The sequence below is a fragment of the Dendrobates tinctorius genome, unplaced genomic scaffold (genome assembly GCF_039654945.1).
Source record: "Dendrobates tinctorius isolate UK_male_01 unplaced genomic scaffold, ASM3965494v1 ptg000155l, whole genome shotgun sequence".
NCBI lineage: Eukaryota > Metazoa > Chordata > Amphibia > Anura > Dendrobatidae > Dendrobates > Dendrobates tinctorius.
Window position 1 is genome coordinate 16542908 of NW_027361822.1, and position 14298 is coordinate 16557205.

Genomic DNA, 14298 nt, shown 5'->3' on the forward strand with positions numbered 1-14298 from the left:
CACAGTGCATAAGCGACGAAGGCAAAACTGGTGGAGCTGGGCTTCCAGCTGGTTGACCATCCACCTTATTCACCAGATCTAGCTCCCTCAGACTATCATTTGTTTCTGAACCTAAAGAAACAACTCAAGGGTACCATATTTCACACCATTTCTGATGCCAAGGCTGTTACAGATGCCTGGTTTGAGGCACAACTGAAATCCTTCTTTTTGCAAGGCTTTCAGAACTTGAAATACCAATGTATGAAGTGTGTTGACATCAGTGGAGAGTATGTGGAATAAATGTAAAGTTCCTCGTACTAGAGAAGAGAGAGAGAAAGGATTCAAAAAGAATAAACAGGAGCAGTGGGCAGCAAATAACAGAATGGTTTTTAACAAGGAAAAATGCAAAGTACTACATCTGGGCAATAAAAATGAAAAAAATACATACAGAATGGGAGGAATAGGGCTAACCAACAGCACATGTGAAAAAGACTTGGGTATACTAATAGATCATAAACTGAACATGAGTCAACAGTGTGATGCAGCAGCAAAAAAGGCAAATACAATTCTGGGATGTATTAACAGAAGCATACAGTCTAGATCATGTGAAGTCATTATTGTCCTCTATTCCTCTTTGGTCAGATCTCATCTGGAATATTGTGTCCAGTTTTGGGCGCCACATTTGAAAAAAGACATCAACAAACTGGAGCAAGTTCAGAAAAGAGCGACCAGAATGGTGACCGGTCTGCAAACCATGTCCTATGAGGAACGGTTACAGGATTTGGGAATGTTTAGCTTGCAAAAAAGAAGACTGAGAGACTTAATAGCTGTCTACAAATATCTCAAGTGCTGTCACATTGTAGAAGGATCATCTTTATTCTCATTTGCACAAGGAAACACTAGAAGCAATGGGATGAAACTGAATGGAAGGAGAAACAGATTAGATATTAGAAAAAAACTTTGACAGTGAGGGTGATCAATGAGCTTAACAGTAGAGGTGGTGGGTTCTCCTCCAATGGAAGTCTTTAAACAGAGGCTGGACAGACATCTGTCTGGGATGATTTAGTGAATCCTGCTTTGAGCAAGGGGTTGGACAAGATGACCTAGGAGGTCCCTTTCATCTCTACCATTCTATGATTCTACTTTTCTGCTGTAGGAGATGCATTACTTTTCTGTGTCATTGGGGAATTACCTTGGGTTATAGCTGCTGCCACCAAGAGTTGGACACTAGAGATGTATTTGCACCTCCTGCAGGCTGTGAAATAGTGTTAGCTTTGAGTCTAAGAGACAGATATACTGACCTTAAAGTAAGGCAATGTTTCTCCATGCGCAGAGTACCAAGCCAGTGTAAGGAGACTTGTAAGACATGCAATACTCCTTTGGTAATTAAAATATGCAAATATCCTCTTCAGAGAAGTGGTCAGGAACTGTAGTGCCACTTATTGGGGTCAGTAATCATAAAAGTCAATAGCGACCATTTAACAAGACACTTTTTGGTCAAAGTGGACAACCCGTTTTAATAAGATTACCTGTCTATAGTCACAAGTTTAACTCAGTGTTTTTCTTTTACATATCAGACACTGATACTATTTGATTGTGCAAAATCATTGCTCTGCATCAGTGATGTAACTACAGTCCGATGGCCACTGGTGCAAAATTTAGAGCTGGATGTGGGTTGTATGTAAGGGCCCTTGTAGTGTTCTATAGCCTATAAAGATGTGTTCTGCAATCCCTCCCCCAATATAAGATGCCACATCCTATTATGTCTCCATCATGGGCCCCTTCTTAGTATGGGCAGCACATTACATCACTGCCACGAAGCCGCCTGTGATGGGCATGCCGACGTCTGCTGCCATCTCTACATTCCTGGTTAAGTGCACATTGGTCCCTGGTGTCTACAGGTTGTAATGGAACCCAGGGGCCCGATGAAGGAATTGCGGGGGGCATTTTCTCACTATTTCATCCCAGTGGGAATTATTTTAATCTGTTCTACACTGCTCAAAAAGGGAACACTCAAATAACACATCCTAGATCTGAATAAATGAAATATTCTCATTGAATACTTTGTTCTGTACAAAGTTGAATGTGCAGACAACAAAATCATGCAAAAATCATCAATGGAAATCAAATTTATTAACCAATGGAGGTCTGGATTTGGAGTCACACAAAAATTAAAGTGGAATGTAATGTCCTTAAAACAAGTCAAAATGAGGCTCAGTATTGTGTGTGGCCTTCACGTGCCTGTATGTCCTCCCTACTGTACAATGCCTGGGCATGCTCCTGATGAGGTGGAACATGGTCTCCTGAGGGATCTCCTCCCTGATCTGGACTAAAGCATCTGCCAGCTCAAGGACAGTCTGTAGTGCAACATTACGTTGTTGGATGGAGCGAGACATGATGTTCCAGATGTGCTCAATCAGATTCAGGTCTGGGGAACGGGCGGGCCAGTCCATAGCTTCAATGCCTTCATCTTGCAGGAACTGCTGACACTCCAGCCACATGAGGTCTGGCATTGTCCTGCATTAGGAGGAACCCAGGGCCAACCGCACTAGCATATGGTCTCACAAGGGGTCTGAGGATCTCATCTCGGTACCTAATGGCAGTCTGGCTACCTCTGGCGAGCACATGGAGGGCTGTGTGGCCCTCCAAAGAAATGCCATCCCACACCATTACTGACCCACTGCCAAACCGGTCATGCGGAAGGGTGTTGCATGCAGCACATCGCTCTCCACGGCGTCTCCAGACTCTGTCACGTCTGTCACGTGCTCAGTGTGAACCTGCTTTCATCTGTGAAGAGCACAGGGCCCCAGTAGCGAATTTGCCAATCCTGGTGTTCTGTGGAAAATACTAAGCATCCTGCACGGTGTTGGGCTGTGAGCACAACCCCCATCTATGGACGTTGGGCCCTCAGACCATTCTCATGGAGTCAGTTTCTAACTGCAGACACATGCACATTTGTGGCTGCTGGAGGTCATTTTGCAGGGCTCTGGCAGTGTTCCTCCTTGCACAAAGGGTGAGGTAGCGGTCCTGCTGCTGGGTTGTTGCCCTCCTACGGCCCCCTCAATGTCTTCTGGGGTACTGGCTTGTCTCCTGGTAGTGCCATCCTAGATGAGCTGCACTTCCTGAGCCACTTGTGTGGGTTGTAGAGTCCGTCTCATGCTACCACGAGTGTGAAAGCACAACCAACATTCAAAAGTGACCAAAACATCAGCCAGAAAGCATTGGTACTGAGATGTGGTCTGTGGTCCCCACCTGCAGAACCACTCCTTTATTGAGGGTGTCTTGATAATTGCCAATAATTTCCATCTGTTGTCTATTCCATTTGCACAACAGCATGTGAAATTGATTGTCAATCAGTGTTGCTTCCTAAGTGGACAGTTGGATTTCACATAAGTTTGATTTACTTGGAGTTATATTTTGTTGTTTAAGTGTTCCCTTTATTTTTTTTTGAGCAGTGTATATTAAAGTGAATGGTGTCATACAAAACGACAACTCGTCCAGCAAAAGAAACTACGCCTCTGGGGATGGAAATAAGTGGGAGTTCTGTCTTATGGAAGATGAGAAGGAAAAAAAAGAGCATAAAACCAAAATGTGTCCAGGAGTGAAGGGGTTAAAGACCCCTTTATCTGGTGTGTGTGACCGCTTGGAACCAGACACTGCTGCCTGCATTACAGGTGGGTGTTTATGGATAAACAGGATGTGGCCGAGAAGAGATGGCAGCCACCAGTGTTATGTATCACAGCTATTGTACAACTACAAGTCCCAGCAGGAGACGCCCAGCTCGGTGAGCAACTGGTTAATAAGCAGGTATATTCTCACCTTCCTCCGTGGACACTTCGCCCAGAGAAACCTGCGGATCCCCGTTAGGTTCTGACATGATCGTCGCCACCTCGTCATGTGACCATATTTTTATATACCTCTGCCAGCTGTGACAGATTGCTGCGTTCTGATTGGTTCGCTTTCCATCTCCTACTGCGGAAGGGGCGGGGTTTTGGATGTGGGCAAGATGGTGGCGCACAGGGTTCAGGAGTTGGGCAGGGTGTCATGGCAACTAGCGGGGCAGTTCAGGGTTGGGGAGGTAGTTACAGGCAGTGGAGCCCGTGTCAGGAGCTTTAGCCGGATTTCAAATCCAGTGAGCGAAATAAAGGGACATGAACCCCTGACTGCACAGCGGAGCTGGGATTGCCTCCAGTACAGCTACTGGCAAGGGTACAGGCAGGGGTGGGATTCAGCGGGTTCTCCCCGGTTCAGTGGAACCGGTTGTTAAAAAAGCAGCCGGTTCCCCGAACTGGGGAGATCCAGAGCCGCGATCCGGTCCTCTGATGTTGCTGGCAGCGCTGCCTGCAGGCAAGGAGCGGAGGAGGACTCTTGCTCTGCTTCCTGCCGGATACCACGCACGCATTGATACTTGACGTGCTGCTCTCTGTCTTCTGACTACTGGACAGAGCAGCACAGCACACCCCGGCGGTCCCCGCTGCCTGTGCACTGATTCCTGCGGCGCAGTGTGGCTATAATTGGCGTGTAACTAGACTCTAGAGCTCGCTGGACTGGACTCAGGAGTTACCCGCCGCTGCAGCTGCCCAGTGAGCTGAGCGCCTGAGCCTGGACAGGACACTAGTCTGTGTGTGGTGACCGTGGCCTGCCGCCTGCCTCACCGCGGGATTATTTACTTCAGTCTTCAGTTCAACTTCAGCCTGTGGTACACACAGGCCAACACCAGGTCAGTTGTATATGTGCAGTGCTGCTGCTTATTGGGAACCTGTGCTGTGCAGTGCTGCCTATTAGGGACCTGTGTGCCTGCCTATTGGGGACCTGTGCAGCACTGTGCTGCCTATTGGGGACCTGTGCATGCCTTTTGGGGACTTGTGCTGCCTATTAGGGACGTGTGCTGCCTATAGGGAGCAATGCTGCCTACTGGGGACCTGTGCCTGCCTTTTGGGGACCTGTGCTGCCTATTGGGGACGTGTGCTGCCTATAGGGAACAATACTGCCTATTGGGGACCTTTGCTGCCTATTAGGGAACAATGCTGCGTATTGGGGACCTGTGCTGCCTATTAGGGAACAATGCTGCCTATTGGGGACCTGTGCTGCCTATTAGGGAACAATGCTGCCTATTGGGGACCTGTGCTGCCTATTAGGGAACAATGCTGCCTATTGGGGACCTGTGCCTGCCTATTGGGGATTTGGCACTTTGTAGTTCTGATGTGATTTTATAAGTACTATACATTAATAAATTATTATTACTCTGTCTATTATACTTGTGGTTGTGATATTTTCATGAACCATTCTTTTTGTGGTGTTCTAGTGGAAATATGCCAATTTAACCCTGCAATTAAAATCATCATTGTTTGACATAGATGGGACTTGAGTAACACCAGTTTGCAGGAAGGGTATGGTGATTTTTACTTTTCATTTCCATTAGGATGCAGAGTAGTGCACAGCCTGGCCAGCCGGACAGTCAAGTGAGACAGCTGCATAGAAATATATGCAGCTGTCACACTCAGGTCAGGAGAGCCGCTGGCCAGAATGTGCACTGTTCTGATCTCATTCCAATTTATTTTTTTTCAACTGTTTGACTGCGCCCCTACTTGTATATGTTTGAGAAAAAGGTGCGTGTAAATGGGTGTGGCTTAATGGGTGTGGCTTAAAATGGGGGTGGTTTTCCTACACACAAACACAGAACCTGTTGTTAAAAATTTGAATCCCTCATGGGAGGGGACATGTTTCCCTCCATCCCGGGTGTGGGGGCTGGTGTTACCCATGTACGCTCAGCTCTGCCGATTGTGCATGTGTTATGTATGTGAACAGTGACATAAGAGATAGCCAGACCCCTCTGCTGGGGGCTTATCTCTCCACACGACAGGCCCATCCTACTGCTGCTATGGGGGAGGATCAGGGGGCCCCATACACATTAGATGGTTCGCTTTTCCTATATATTCTCCACCCTTTTTCTAAAGCTTGGGTTGAGGCCATTGATTGAAAAATTGTTCCTATCCCAAAATTGAAAGCTGTACCCCGATCATTGGGCCCCCTGGGAATACTGAAAATGCAGCCCTGTCCTGAGTACAACGATGGTGCACATACCTGACCTCCGCTCTGTTCATTCTACTTGGGACTGCTGAAAATAGTGGAAGGCTGCACTCGGCTTTCTCCAGCAGTCCCATGTATAATGAATGGACCAGAGGTCGGGCATGTGCACCATCGCTGTACTCAGGTTTCAGTATATCTGGGGGTCCCAATGGTTGTACCTCCAGCGATCAGAGCACAGCTAGCAATGCTAATATTGTCTTTTCTCAGGACTCCGGAGGCTTACAGCTCACCCTTTACCAGTACAAGACGTGCCACTTTTGCAATAAGGTCAGCACGTTCCTCGATTACCACCAGCTGCCCTGTCATATTGTAGAGGTGAACCCCACCCTCCGAAAAGAGATTAAGTTCTCCAGCTACAGAAAAGTCCCCATTCTCATAGCCAATGCTGCCTCTAGATTGGTAAGTGGCTTTTTTCAGCATAAAAATACCGCAAGAAAACACAACTAGCCATGAGACTGTGCTGGTTATATAGCGGCGCCCATATGTTCCAGGCACGGGGCACCTAGAGTAAAGCTATGGTCTCCATCACAGTTGTGCTGATCTAGGTAAGAGACGTCAGAAATCTTGTACATTGGGCGTATTGCAGGTAGGAAATAAAATGGCGTAAGTGGGCAGATTGGCTGGTTCACCTCATCTCTCCTAATGTTTAACGGACCCCCGGAGAGGCACTGGCCTCGTTTGACTACATTGTTCGTGAAGGGAACTTTGGCTCAGTGGAAGGCGTCTTCGCCAAATTTATGGCCGCAGCCACTGTGTTCTTCATTGGCAAAAGACTAAAGACTAGGTGCGTGTGTTACATATTCAGCGCCCTTATCCGTCATCACTTGTCTGATTGCCCTGGGTTCTGTTCCTGGTAAACTGCAGATTTTTCTAGGGGAAGCTGTGACCTGCCATGTATTTCCCTGCAGCGTCCACTCCATGAGATGTGTGGAATTACATGACGTGCTTTGAGATACAGCATACAATGCAGTTCAAGATCAGCAGAAGAGGGGCGTCTCTGTTCTGTCTTATAGGAGACCCCTCTCTGATATCCTTATGCCCTATTAGATCTTCAGGAAACAACCACTTTAATAGGGTATAACATCTTGCTCCACTACTGCACCCTTATTTGCAGAGGTGAGGTGGTTAGATACCGTATACATTATACGTAAGCCTATCATTGGACTTCTAGCGTGTGACAGATTGCATACCGTGACTTTGTTCACTCATAGGGACCCTTTGTAAAAAGGTTGTATACTGCATTATTTTTTTGGGTGGCTGCCCTCTGTACTAAAAAGCACAATCCACTACACTCAACAATTAAATGCTATCCGCTAGTTACCTGTCACATTGAGGCCAAAAGGATTCTCTATGGCCTCTATCTGGTCAATTGGAGTCTACACATTTTTGCTGGAAGCTCATTGCACAGAAAATGCGAACACCCTTGAATTACTTTATCTCCTTGCAGACACAACCTACAAGATGATGTCCATCACGATCTGTACAGAGCCGCCAATACCTGGCTGGCAGTGGTGGGAAAAGAGAGAAAATTCCTGGGAGGCTCACAACCAAATTTGGCGGATCTGGTAAGACCAACTTCTGCCCCTTACTCAAAGGCCCCCATTCACATTCGATAGCTGACAGATGAACGATCATTCCACTGACAGCCATCTCTTTATAAGAAAGTTGCGGTCAGACTCCGCTGTCTGGAACTGAGTTATCTTCTGCATACAAAAGGATTGGACATTAGAAATCCGACATGTCTGATCTATCTCTTATGTCAGGGGGAAGTCGGGTGACCCCCCATAAACATTACTGTTGGCTCATATTGGACGATTTAAGTATAATGTGTATGGTGGCCTTAATTAGCATTAGGTATCCCCACAAAGAACTTACCAGCATGCGGACCCTCTTCTTCTCCGCAGGCCTTTGCTGGGGTTCTGAGTCATGGAAGGCCTACAGTCATTTGATATGATGGCAAACACCACGATCAAGCCCTAGTACCAGAGGATGACCAACGCCATTCAGGACCACCCAATGTCACAATGAGATGATACTTGAGGACATTATATGGGACATTTCTATACTTTAAGGGCTTCACATCATTGATCAGAGTCTAAACGTTTTTTTTTTTACTCTGCCCCACAAGATTACGGTTAATTGTGAAATCCATGTAGTGATGCACAAGTGACTGCTGTGGTCATATTAAATGGATATCTCCAATTGTGGTGGCTGTTGGGTGTCATGGGTGTCATGGCTGTCCTCACTTCAATCTTCTTCATTGATTTTAATTAGCACAAATTATTCATTTCGAACTAGTCAAAGTTTTCTGCACAGATATTTCAGTATTCGCTTTTAAAATTGGGGGTACAAAGTCATTGTTGCTGCGTCTTTGCAGTAATGACTCCAGAGTCAGAGACACTTTTATAAAAACCAGGCAATCCCTTTAATAAATGTGGAAGCCATGTTTATTCTGATGACATCCCACGCATGGCACTGGATGGCCGTGGTGCCTAAAGCATCCAGGTGTTTAGGTAACTTTCATTAATGATGTCCTAGATACTACACCCCAGTCTTAATACAGGCATCATCATTGCAATGATTATATTACTTCTACAATAACTTTAAAGGGGTTGTCCAGATATCTAAAGGATAGATCATCAGTATCAGATCAGTGGTGGTCCATCACCCTGTATCTCCATAATCGGCTGTTATCAGATACGGTAGCTCAGTACAGTGTGTAGTGGACCATTCCTGGGTAGTATAGCTTAGCTCCTAATTCTAAGAAAAGGTCACCAGTATCTAAGTTTTGGACAATCCTTTTAAGTGTGAAGTACTTGTTTCTTTGGTCGTTTTAGGAATTTTTTTAAATTTATGATTAGACAGATTTGATCTGCTTTTTAAAATGGCTATAACATGTAAAGTGAAGGGAGTGAATGATGCCTCTGCTTGTATCTTCTCCGTGAGTCCAGGACACAGGCTATGACCCACGGGTGTCAATGAATCCTGATCAGAGCCGTGGTATGAAATATTCTGGATTACTGGACAGCCATAGAGGAAAAAAAGAGAACATGCTGATAATCTGCTACTCGAAAAAAACAATTCTTGCAGTTCTTAACCAAGCAAATATTCACTCATGTTACTATTCATACAAAATCTTTTATTGACGCATGTCCGGATTGTGGTTCACACAGCAAATGTGAATATAAATCATTATTTTAACACTTTTAATAAATAACAGAAAAAAAAAGATCTAAAACACAATACAAACCCAGTAATAAATTGTCTTGGATGCATGGGATTTGGCCTGTGTGTGTGGGTGCCCAGTCCCTGTACCCCATAAAGGATTAGTTATTAGAGGAAAGTCCTGTGTTTGGGGTCGCCATCTCCTAACCAGTGGATGGGGGTGAGTGTCTCGTATGTGATCAGGGTGCACAGTAATGGATGAAAAACGCCAAGTCTGAGTGCAGAACACCTGGGTTTATACACAAAAAAGGGGTTTTCAGAAATATAAAGGAAAAAAAAAGTATATAAATTAGGAGAGGGTTTCTAACTTAGCCTTTTTAGTCTGATTTTGGTTCCCACAGTTTGTCCTTTAGTCGATGTCCTGTGATTAGAGTTGAGCGAAACGGGTCGGCCAAATTCAGAAACCGCCGACTTTTGCTAAAGTCGGGTTTCGCCGATTGAAACCCGACTATAGCATGAGGTCGGCCATGAGGTCGCCGACTTGAGCGCCAAAGTCGCGTTTCCCACAATGCTTCCTGCGCCTTTTCTCAGCCAATCATCAAGGATGCACACTGTGGGCAACGCGATTACATAGGCAGCAGCCCCCACCATCTTAGAGAAGGGCACCCAAGTGATTGGCTGGCTTTGTGTGGCGTCACAGTGGGTATAAAAGGCCGTGCCTGCCGACCGCCATCTTACTTCTGCCGATATTAGCATAGGCTACTGCTCGTTCTCAATAGGGAGAGTGTTTAGGCAGGAAAAAAAAATTGCTTCTGCTGATAGCGATTTTCACTGTACAACACAACTGTATAGTGTGCAGTGACAGGGGAGGATATGTTTGTGTGCAGCAGCTCTGTTGGTGATTAGGCTGCCTTATAAGGCTCCCTGATAGCTGCGTTGCTGTTTGCACACTGCTGTGCAGACTGCTTTTTTAAAATCAAAAAAACTTTTATTCCTTTTCTCTGCACAGTAGTTACTGAGTGTAAATTTTTGCACACACCATATAGAGGTGTATGCTCCTCACACACTACCGTGTACCGGCTGGTATCACGGGCAAATACATGCTATATGTGTGTGACTCTGTAAAAAAGTACATGGAGATTAAGATTTTTCCACACATAAACCATCGAATCAGCAATCGAGAAATAACATAAAACATAACTTTTAATAATAAATGTAAAAGCTACCAAAGATAGTAGTGCAAGTAAATCACTAAATCAAAAACCACAAAAAATAAAGGAGGTAACTGTATAAGTCTCTATGACAGATTACTACCAATATATACATGTGGCTATTCCAAGTCCAAAATTTTTTGAGAGATTGGACCAGAAAAATACTTGGACTAAACCAGTGCAGAAAAGGCCAAGTAAAAAATGAACAGTTTCCTTATCAGAGGAACTAAAGAGGCCTCTACCCTGTAAAGGTTATCAAGGAATATGCCTATTCATGTATATAATAAGGACATAATAATAAACCCATCAACAAAGAAATGTGAAAAGGAAAGATCTCACCACATGAAGATGGAGGATGTCCAGGATCAGATGTCCCATCAGAGTCATATCAGGTCAGGAAAAAAGGGGGGTTCACCCTATACAAGCCCTGTTTGAACTATAACTGACACCCATGACTCCCGCCCTAACAAGGGCAGTCCACATCTAATCCCTATAAACCATAGCCCTACAAAATCCCTGTGCATCCCGACGCGTTTCGTCACTAAATGACTCCAGGGGACATATTAGCACAAACTGGGCATCATGACAGAGTGTACAGGCTGCCTCCTAAGATGAAAATGGAGTGAGGCAGACTAATGAGGAGGGCACTTAAATAAACTGCCAATCAAATAAAACACATCCACCTGAGATGACTTGGAACGCACGCCGTCCACCATTGGTCCCTGTGGGACGCAGGCACATGATGAGTGTATCAATAGAAAACGCCCACCCTCCAAACCATGCAATAGTGTGTAAACGCCGGCGTATCCCGCGGCAAAGGCCGCCCTGTTTCCGGTTACGTCATACCGCCCAAAAGCAAAATGGCCGCCGCACTTCCGGTCATGCGCACTCATCGGTGCCAGCAGAAAAAATGGCCGCCACACTTCCGGTCATGCGCACTCATGTTAAAGCAGCGCCAACAGAACGGAAGTAAAGCATGCGACAAAGGTCGCAATGCTGCTAGAAGGCAATATCGTCATGCGCACTTTAAACAGTCCATAAGCCAATATTACAAGCGAATAGACAGATCATACATCTCCAAGAGGCCTCAATCATAAAATGATTACCAAAAATATTAATCCAATCAGAGGCCTGAAGAGAGCATTACCAGAATCAAAATAAAACAAGATGGAAAATGACAAAAATTCAAACTCAGAATAAAAGGTAGCGTAAACATATAAAAAAGAGGTATTTTACAGTATATACAAAGGAAATATTAAACACATATATCAAACCCTAGATGTAGCAGCCAAAATTGAGTTGATCATTAAGCCCTCTTGGGGTCATGGTATTCAAACAAAAAATCCACTTGGTCTCTTTTTGTAGAATGATACGATCCCAATTACCACCTCTTGGTGGTTTTTTTACCCTTTCAATCCCCAGAAATTGAATGGAATTAACATTCCCTCCTTGGCACTGATTAATATGACGTGAAATAGGGGTATCTCTCTTATGGATAATGTCTCCAATATGTTCCCCAATCCTTCGTTTGAATTCTCTAATGGTTTTACCCACATATTCTATGCCGCATGTACATGTGGCCTTGTAAATGACTCCCTTGCTGCTACAGTTGATAAATTCCCTAATTTGATATACCTGTCCTGTAACATTACTGGTAAAACCAGTACCAGGAGAAATGTGGGAACAAGCAACGCAGTGGCCACATCTGAAGCAACCATTCACGTTAGTAGGCAACCAAGTGGTACGGGAAGGTCTGGTGAAATGACTGTTGACCAGCCGATCCCTTAAGGAACGGCCTTTCTTGTACGTGATTAAAGGTCGTGTCGAAAGTACACCTCCAACATCCTTATCCATTAATAACACGGGCCAATGTTTGGCCAGGATAGCACGTACAGAACTTGCTCCATTATCAAAAGTGGTAATCAACCTCATTTCACCTTTATTTTCAACTCTGGGTCTGGGTCTAAGGAGTTCCATTCTACTTTTACCCTTAGCATGTTTATAGGCACGTTTTAAAACATCAAGTGGATAACCCCTATCCAAAAATCTGTCTCTAAGTTCTCTCGCCTGATTGACAGTTTCACCAACAATGTATACAGCTGTACACTTCTGATACAGTACCGTATATCTGCTTGTTGGATTACGGTGAAATACATACTGGGTGAGCGTCTGTGACTCACGAAATATATACGGAGATTTCACTTTTTACATACACCTTACACAGCTGTGCGCTACTCATACAGTACCATTTCTCTGCTGGTATTTTTGGTACATTTTCCCAAACATGAGGAAGTATAGTGGAAGAGACCGCGGACGTCGGTGGGGGGGGCGCAGCTGGTACTGATGGTGGTGGTGCATCGGCTGGTTCTGGCTTAAAAGCACAATAGCAGCTAAGGCAGGAGGTGATGAGCCTGCGTCATCATCTGGCACAAGAAGGCCTTTAAGGTACCCTTTTCTGGGAGTAGGTAAACCGCTTTTAAAGCCGGAGCATCAGGTTTTGGCTTACATTGCCAACAACCTCAAGCTCTATTGCCTCCTCTTCTGAAGTTACAAAAACTGCAAGCACAGAGTCGTCAGTGCAGGCTTCTGGTCAGGAACAACACCATTCCTTGTGTCCTTCACCTACACCAAAAGTGAAGGATGCTGCAGCACACACTTCAGATTACTCCATGGAGCTCTTTTCATATACCATTCCTGGGTTATCAAGTCAAATCCTGAATTCCCCAGTCCAAGATGAATCTGACATGGAGTGCACTGATGCACAGCCACTGCTAAATGATTCTGCTGGTACATTCACCCACAGCACTACATTGCCCTCGCAGTCTACTGAGCCCGAATCAGACCGGTGACACAGAGTAAGGCGCAGAAGAAAGTGACGGTTCCCTGAGCAGGTGGAGGGTCCTACTCGTGGGCGACGGCAGTGGCCCACGAATGGCCCCCCCCATGCTTGCTCAGGGCCACAGCACTTGCAATACTTACCTCTCCCTGCTCCACCGCCGTGACATCTTCTGCCTTTCCTGACAGTGACATTCAGGTTACAGTGCGCGATGACATCACGTCTGTATGCCCTCTACCGAAACAGTACAAGTGCAGAGAGCTTGAAGATGGCAATGTTGAGGAGTCCAGAGTAGAGCAGTGCCCAGCGAGGAGAGGTATTTAATTTTTTTAAATGTTGGGAGCATTTTTTGGGGAGCAATATACACTGGAGAATGATATAATCAATCAATCAAATTTATTATCGCCAAGTACATATTACATATATACAAGGAATTCTTTGTGGCAAAGAGGCAACATAATATATAACAACAGATACAACAAGTAACATCTAACAAGACAGATACAGTATATAGTCTACACATGACGATTTAATTGTTGAACAGAGTGGATAGAAGCTGTTCATATGGCGGTTGGTGCTGCATTTGGGGACTCTGAAGCGACGCCCTGAAGGGAGTAGTTGGAATGAGGAGTGTCCCGGGTGAGCGGGATCGGATGAAATTTTCAATGCGTGGGATCGAATACTCTTATCATAAAGATCCTGGATTTTAGGCAGGGGGGAACCTATAATTCTCTCTGCTGTTCTGAAAGTCCTTTGTAAGCGGAGTTTGTCATGCGCAGTGGCTCCCCCATACCAGACTATCAGAGAGGAACAAATCACAGATCTGATGACAGCATTAAAGAATAAGATCAGCAGATTCTTAGACAAACTATATCTTTTCAGCTGACGCAGGAAGAACATCCTCTGTTGTGCTTTTCTTATAACAACATCCACGTTTTTCCCCCATTTAAGATCATGAGAGATGATAACACCAAGGAATTTGGTCTCTGTGACTCTAAGAACCACTTCGTCATGGAT

At 45.1% G+C, this 14298-nt stretch overlaps 1 protein-coding gene and 1 pseudogene across 1 annotated transcript in view; one reads left to right on the top strand and one right to left on the bottom strand.

Annotated features, from left to right (window-relative positions):
* The window catches only part of LOC141051042 (uncharacterized), a 181085-nt gene that overhangs the window by 52544 nt on the left and 114243 nt on the right, over positions 1 to 14298 (bottom strand). The gene's annotated exons all lie outside the window — the stretch shown is intronic.
* On the top strand, positions 1495 to 8403 carry LOC141051157 (prostaglandin E synthase 2-like; annotated as a pseudogene).